The 6,867-nt window shown below is 45.7% G+C and overlaps 1 non-coding gene across 1 annotated transcript; it reads right to left on the bottom strand.

Moving 5' to 3' along the window:
- Nucleotides 1-4,941: 4,941 nt before the first annotated feature.
- LOC144783575 (small nucleolar RNA snR46) lies at nt 4,942-5,140 on the bottom strand. Its single transcript, XR_013601526.1, has one exon. It is a non-coding gene; the product is annotated as a small nucleolar RNA snR46 (small nucleolar RNA).
- Between the last annotated feature and the right edge of the window lie 1,727 nt (nt 5,141-6,867).

The following is a 6,867-nucleotide window of genomic DNA, read 5'->3' as shown; positions in this document are numbered from 1 at the left end:
CTTGCCTCATCCAATAGAACCACGGTTTCCATTCCCCCTTCCCAACTGCTCTGCGACTCACTCAACAACTTTTTTGTTGACAAGGTCGCTAAGATTAAGTCCAATATCCCTCTTCCCTCCCCTACCTTCACCAACCCCTCCCCACCTATTGTCACTTCCAAACTCACTTCCATTCCCCCCTTGACTAAGGCTACACTTCTTCCCTTGCTTCAAAAGGTAAAGTCAGGCTCCCCCCTAGACTTTGCCCCTGCCCATATCCTGAGAGAAATCTTCTTAAACTGCCCTATCCCCCCTCACACTTCTGAATGACTCACTTAGCAATGGAGTGGTCCCCACCGCTTACAAACTTGCGGCTGTTATCCCTATCTTAAAAAAGCCCGGTGCTGACCCTTCATCCCCTTCCAATTACCGTCCTATCTCCCTTCTGCCCTACCTGGGCAAGGTCCTAGAAACCTACGTAACCAGCACCCTGAGCACCCACGTGGAAACCAACCACTGCCTCTCCCCCCGGCAGGCGGGCTTTCGCCCCCTCCACTCTACGGAGAAGGTGGTGACCTCAGTGATGGACAGCCTACGCGAGGGCATTGACATTAACATCCCGCAGGCCCTCATCCTCTTAGATCTGTCCGCCGCGTTTGACACGGTGGACCACTCCATCCTCCTCACCCGTGTCAGGGCGGCGGGCATAGAGGGCCTGGCCCTCGCCTGGCTGGAGTCCTTCCTGAGTGATAGGGCTCAGGCAGTCCACCTAGCTGGTTTCACCGCTGCCCCTCGTAAGGTTGTATGTGGAGTCCCCCAAGGTTCCTCACTTTCCCCTCTTTTGTTTAATTTATACATCTACCCCCTTATTTTTATGTTACAGCAGCTCGAGGTCACGGTGTTTAATTACGCCGATGACCTCCAGCTAATTTTTAACCTTTCCCACTCCCCCTCGTCCTCCCTGAATGTCCAATCCGTCATGTTGTTCATCCAGGATTGGATGAACTGCAACCACCTCAAACTCAATCCGGACAAGACGGAGCTTGTCTTGACCGGAGGTGGTTGCAGTCCCTGGTCCCCTTCCCATTGGCCTTCCTCACTTGGTGTCCCCCCGCTCCCTGTCCCTAAAGTCAAAACTCTTGGTATTTTCCTGAATTCCTCACTTTCTGTTCACTCACAGGTTAATTCGGTTGTCTCTTCCTGTTTTTTTTCCCTTAGAACCATTAGGAAGATCTCTCGCTTCTTCTCTCTACCTGCCCTAAAGATCATAGTGATGGCTATGGTGCTCTCGCGCCTTGACTATGGCAACATCATTTATAATGGCGCTCCAGCCTATGCCATTCACCGTTTGCAGCTAGTGCAGAACCAGGCTGCCCGCCTGATTCATGGCCTGCCTAAATTCCATCTAGTCACCCCTTTACTCCAGGCCCTGCACTGGCTGCCGGTGAAAGAGCGAGCCCTGTTTAAACTTGGCTGTACCACCTTTCAGGCCAAAATGGGCACTGCCCCGGAGTTCATTTGCTCCGCCATCACTTCCTACACGCCGGGAAGAGAGCTTCGATCCACTCATCAGTCCCTGTTAGCTACCCCCCGTTTCAGAAAGAAAAAGGCGGGCGGAACAAAATTTGCAGTTCTCGCCCCTGCATTCTGGAACTCCCTCCCCACGGAACTCCGTATGACGCCCTCTTACACTGAGTTCCGGAAAGGTTTCAAAACTCTGCTCTTCTCCCAAGCCTATAATGTTTAGACTCCCTCTGCTCCTGTTTGTCTCCTTGTAATTCAAAAGCGCCAAGAAACCGCACGGTATAAGCGCGCTATATAAATGTTTTTAAATTCAAATTCAAATGTATGTGCATGTTTGCATTGTGCTGAGGAGATTACCAGGTAATCGTTCACGCAGCTCTCTGGTGGATGTCACATGCGTTTTTTCTGAGTCCCCAGCTAGATCATGCAGTCTGTGTGTTCTCCTTTGTACTGCCGTTCACCGGTGTATTCAACTGTGTAGCCTTGGACAGAGTCATGTATGTGCATGTAACTTGCATGATTGATCGAGGTAACTATTAGCGGCGATACAACGTGTCTCTCTGACCTCTTTCAAGTGCTCCCCGTCCTTTTTCCCCAGGACCCCTCCCCCCCAGGGGCAGCAACCTGAGGGATAGCCCCGGGCGCCACAAGCTCTAGCTACACCTCTGATATGAATATGTGGAGACGATGGATACGAAAGATCTTTATTTGTGTATTTAGTTGCCTGCCTCAGTGGGATATCAAGTATCACCATCGTCCATTGACTTACAGATTTTCATGTAGTTTGTTGCTTAGTATATTCTATGGGAGAGGTCATTATGAGTATTTCTTTTCGAATTACGATGCAGTGCTTTCGGAGGTACCAGCTTACAAGCACCTGAATATGCCACTAGTCATCAAAGGGGGGCAGGGGGTAGGGGGTGGGGGAGTGGGGCTGATAGAGCGTCATGATATTCTGAAACTTGTAGGCGTGCATCATAATCACAGATAGTCTGCACCCGCATATAATCCTTTGTTGAACTAAACCTTAATCGTTAGAAAATGTGAACACAATAATGAATAATGTATGTGTAATGCTCGGAAATGTGTTTGTATTAGTTGAAAGGTTAAGACGACATTTAAATGTAACCATGTATTGCAAAATGCTTAACGAATTAGTTAATGTGCAATGTAGTAGATTAAATTTAAACGTGCACCATAAAAGTCTGCACATGTAGAGACGCCTAAATGTGACTTAAAGGTGAAGAAATGTAATGCTTATAGAGGTAATGTTTATTAATGCGTGTATTCTTTGGCGTGTAAAGGCCTAAATGAGTAAATTGAATGTTGCTGCACTACAACTCCCACAAGTCTCTGCAAAATGAAATTGAGGGCGGGACTATGTATATATTGGGAGTTAGCCCACGACACCACGAACTTTCCACACATCCCCTGATGAAGAGGAAACTTGAAACGCGTTGGGAGCAGGGAAAGCTGCATAACTCACTTGCATGTGACGCTTGTCTGTACCTGATGGAATAAAGGCTGGTAACCGAACGCCGGAGCCTGTGTGCGTCTCTACCTTGAGCTACCATGTGTTTACCATATATATAATATATAAACACACACACTCAAATACACACATATGTAACACAACAAGTTGTAAATGTGAGCGTGTTTTAAAACATGCATGGTAAAGGAATGTGCTTTAACTACTGATATTCTCATATTGTGGCTAGTAGGCCCATGCCTAAATTAGAGAAAGTATTCATTTGAGTCCTAGCATTTTACATATTTGTTGATTGAAAAACACAGTATTGAATATATGTCACATCATAATACGGGGCCATTGAGCCCGTATGGGGTGCCTCGGGGCTCAATTTTGAGTCCGCTCTTTTTCAACATCTATGTGCAACCTCTGGCAGTGATTGCTGAAAAAGCAGGGCTGGCGATTTTCTCGTACGCCGATGACACTCAGATCATCTTTTCCTTATTGGCTGATAAGAGATTGGGTCCGTCGACCCTGCAATTGGGCTTGTGTAGCATTGCATCTTGGATGCAATCTAACTTGCTCAAACTTAATGGGGAAGAGACAGAGGTTCTCATTTTTGGTAAAAATATAGAACATTAAGGCCCTCAACATTGGCCCGCCGAAATGGGGCCTTTACCTATGCCCTCCTCTCAGGTCCGCAATCTTGGCTTCATTATCGACAATAAATTGTCGATGAAACAACAGGCAGTACAAACTGCTGCCACCTGTTTTACCATCCTCAAATGGTTAAAGAAAATTATTTGGATGCTCCCTGCTGTTACCCAGAGGACAGTAGTCCAGGCACTCGTTACATCTCGCCTGGACTATGGAAACATCTTGTTTTTGGGTGCAAACAGGGACGTGCTGCGCAAGCTTCAGGTGGTGCAGAATTCTGCGCCAGATTGCTGTGTGGACTCCCTAGAATGTCCAGCATGTCTAACGCCCTGAGAGAATTGCATTGGCTCAGGGTGGAAGCCGTACTAAATTAACGTCCCAATTCTAGAGTGGTTTAATGTTATGTTATGCTAATTTAATTTTCTAATGCGCACAGCTACCCAACAAGGGTTTCCCAGCGCAGGTCCTGAAAGAAACTCTGAAAACCTAAATTAGAATTATTGGTTAAAAAGCCAAGTTTTTAATTGCTTGCGAAAGTTGGAGTGCAAGTTCTCTTTCCACATCATGTCAGGTAAAGATTTCCACAGGGTTGGGCCAAGGAAGGAGAAGGAGCGCCCTCCCATTCTCACCATTTTGAATTTGGGAATTTTGAATTTCCCTTCCATGGAAGAGCGTAGCAGGCAGACAGGATGATATGGGCATACCAGGTCTTGCAAGTATTTGGGTGCAAAGCCATTCTTGATTCTGAACATATAGCACAGAGCTTTGAATTATTTGTTCCCCATAAATTACTGATTTCAAAGAATAGTGGTACATATAAGTAAAAAAATATAACAATAGCATGTATTATCAACTGGGTTGTTACATCTACAGAGCCTCTTAACTGCATGATAGGACCATTCTCACACAGTTAATTTATACATTTTCCAACCTCAGATCCTTACTATAAGCGGCTTCTTTAATTTCTGTGGGCCGGTAAGAGCAGTTAGCAGCCCCATGGGAATGATGAGATCTGTGGAGCACCGCAACCCCTTTACTGGGCCGCTCATATTCACAGTTTGTAATGCTGACCCTTGAACAGACTATTCCATTCATTCACATACCCTCCACGCTATCAGGATCAGATAGGAACACCAGACCCCAGCACCAAAATGAAAGTGGTCAGAAAAGTAAACAAACGGGACCTACATTTACAGGTCAGGGTAGGCTTTGAATGTGTAAAGACTTGGGGGTAGATGTATCAAGCCTTTTGCGCTTCGCAAGGGCCGTAATTCAGCCTATGCGAATCGCAAAAGGCTTTTTTGCATTTTTTTAAATGTATCACAAAATCGCAAAATAAGGAATCGCAATAAATTGCGATTCCTTATTTTGCTTAAGCATTTAAGGAATCGCAAATTTTGCGATTCCTTAAATGCGATGTATGTGGGTTTTAGAAATTGCGAATTTGTGTTAAGAAATCGCAAATTACCACCAACTTGTAGTTGGTGGTAATTTGCGATTTCTTTTAAAAATGCCCTATTTGACATTTGTGAAGGTGGCATGTGACGCACATACATGCCCATAGGGCATGTATGTGCTCCATGTGCACACACATGTAAATTTCAGGGGTGCAGCAGGGTGTCTTTGAGACAGCCCTGCACCCTTGAAATTATTCTCAATTTGCGAATTCGCAAATTGCGATTCGCAAATTAAGAAATATTTCACAATCATTCCTATGGGCCTCCTGGCCCATAAGAATGCATGGGAAATTATTCCTTAATTGCGAATTCGCAAATTGCGAATTCGCAAATAAGGAAGACTAAGAAATCGCTAAAAAATAGCGATTTTCTACATACCCTCCATTTTGCGATTTCTAAATAGCGATTCCTTAAAAATCGCTATTTAGAAATCACAAAATGGAATCTTGATACATCACCCCTTGCTCTATAGGAGTTTTCGGAAGGTATCGTAGACTGAACACAGTGCCTGCTGTTTGTGGTAATATTTGGGGAATGAGCGAAAACCACGACCACCGGACCATAAAACAGGCCAGTAACAACCAAAAAACCGACCTACGCCCTGCCGTATCAGACCAACCCTCCGGACACTGCCACACTGTTCAATAGGCCAGAATGACCCTGTGCGCGGCGCCATTGCTTTGTCTCCTCGGTGGGTGTAGGCGTAGTACCGGAACGCACCTGTGCCTTGTGCTCTCCAAGAACAAGTAATTCCTGAGCTGAGGCACCTGAGGGGGCTGCGCTGCGCCGACTCCCCTGTTCAGCGGTGCGTAGGAGTGTCTGGTGGTTAGTCCGGGGTGGACAGACAGACGTGTATTTGGCTCTTTAGGTCGCAGTGAAAGAAGCTCACTTCGGGGAAAAGGGTCATCGTTTTGCTGACATTTGGAGGTAAGCGGAATAAAACATATTTTTGTTGTAAAAAGAAAAAAAGCCTGAGATAAAGGATTTTTTTAGAGAGAGGGTGGTGAGCGGGACAGACGGCTGGGCGAAGATCATAAAAAACGTACTAAGTGGAGACGGCCATTTATTTACTTTCTCACGTGTCACTCGCCCATCAGCTCTCACAATTGTAACATCTTCCATTGTTAGGTTAACGGCATAATGCGCACAGCGCGTTCTCGGATTACAGTTATACAACCGCGTTTTCGGTGCGAAAAGCTATAGGTTGCGCTGCTACATTGACCTACATCATGGGTCCCCATCAGCCTGGCCCGTTTTAAGCCAAACACACTGTAGGGACACGAGGATTCGTCTTTAATACTGTTAGCATGGATTCAAAAGTTTCAGCAGAAGTTCTCCTTAATTTTGCAGCTCTTCCTTCCCTTGGTTTTGCTACGATTCTGGGACTTGTAGTCCATTATAAAACTGGGACTACAACCCCAGAATGCAAAACAGCAAAACTGGCTGTTTTATTGACGCATGGACCCGAAGCTCTGGAGCAGCTCTTCTGTTGTTCATGGCCGTCCTCCTCCTGGTCGAGGCCCTCCTTATACCCTTTTCCTCTCCACTTTGTCTGTCTTCCCTGATCTGTTATGTTCATGACCAATTGTTTTCCAATGGAAAATACAGGAAAGGTTGCTGTGATGCTGAAACCCAACTCATTTTGAAGTCCTGGATTAAGCGAAAGGAATTGAGTGTTCCATGGTTTCTTCTAAATCTTTGAATGCTGACAATCCAGTTAATAAGTTATTTACCTATGATCTGGATGTTGGCAGAGATTATGTGTGTTTAGTCAGGGCAACT

Source organism: Lissotriton helveticus, chromosome 9, assembly GCF_964261635.1.
Source record: "Lissotriton helveticus chromosome 9, aLisHel1.1, whole genome shotgun sequence".
Lineage (NCBI taxonomy): Eukaryota > Metazoa > Chordata > Amphibia > Caudata > Salamandridae > Lissotriton > Lissotriton helveticus.
Note: the sequence above shows the minus strand (reverse complement) of the source record. Positions and strands in the feature narration are given on the sequence as shown.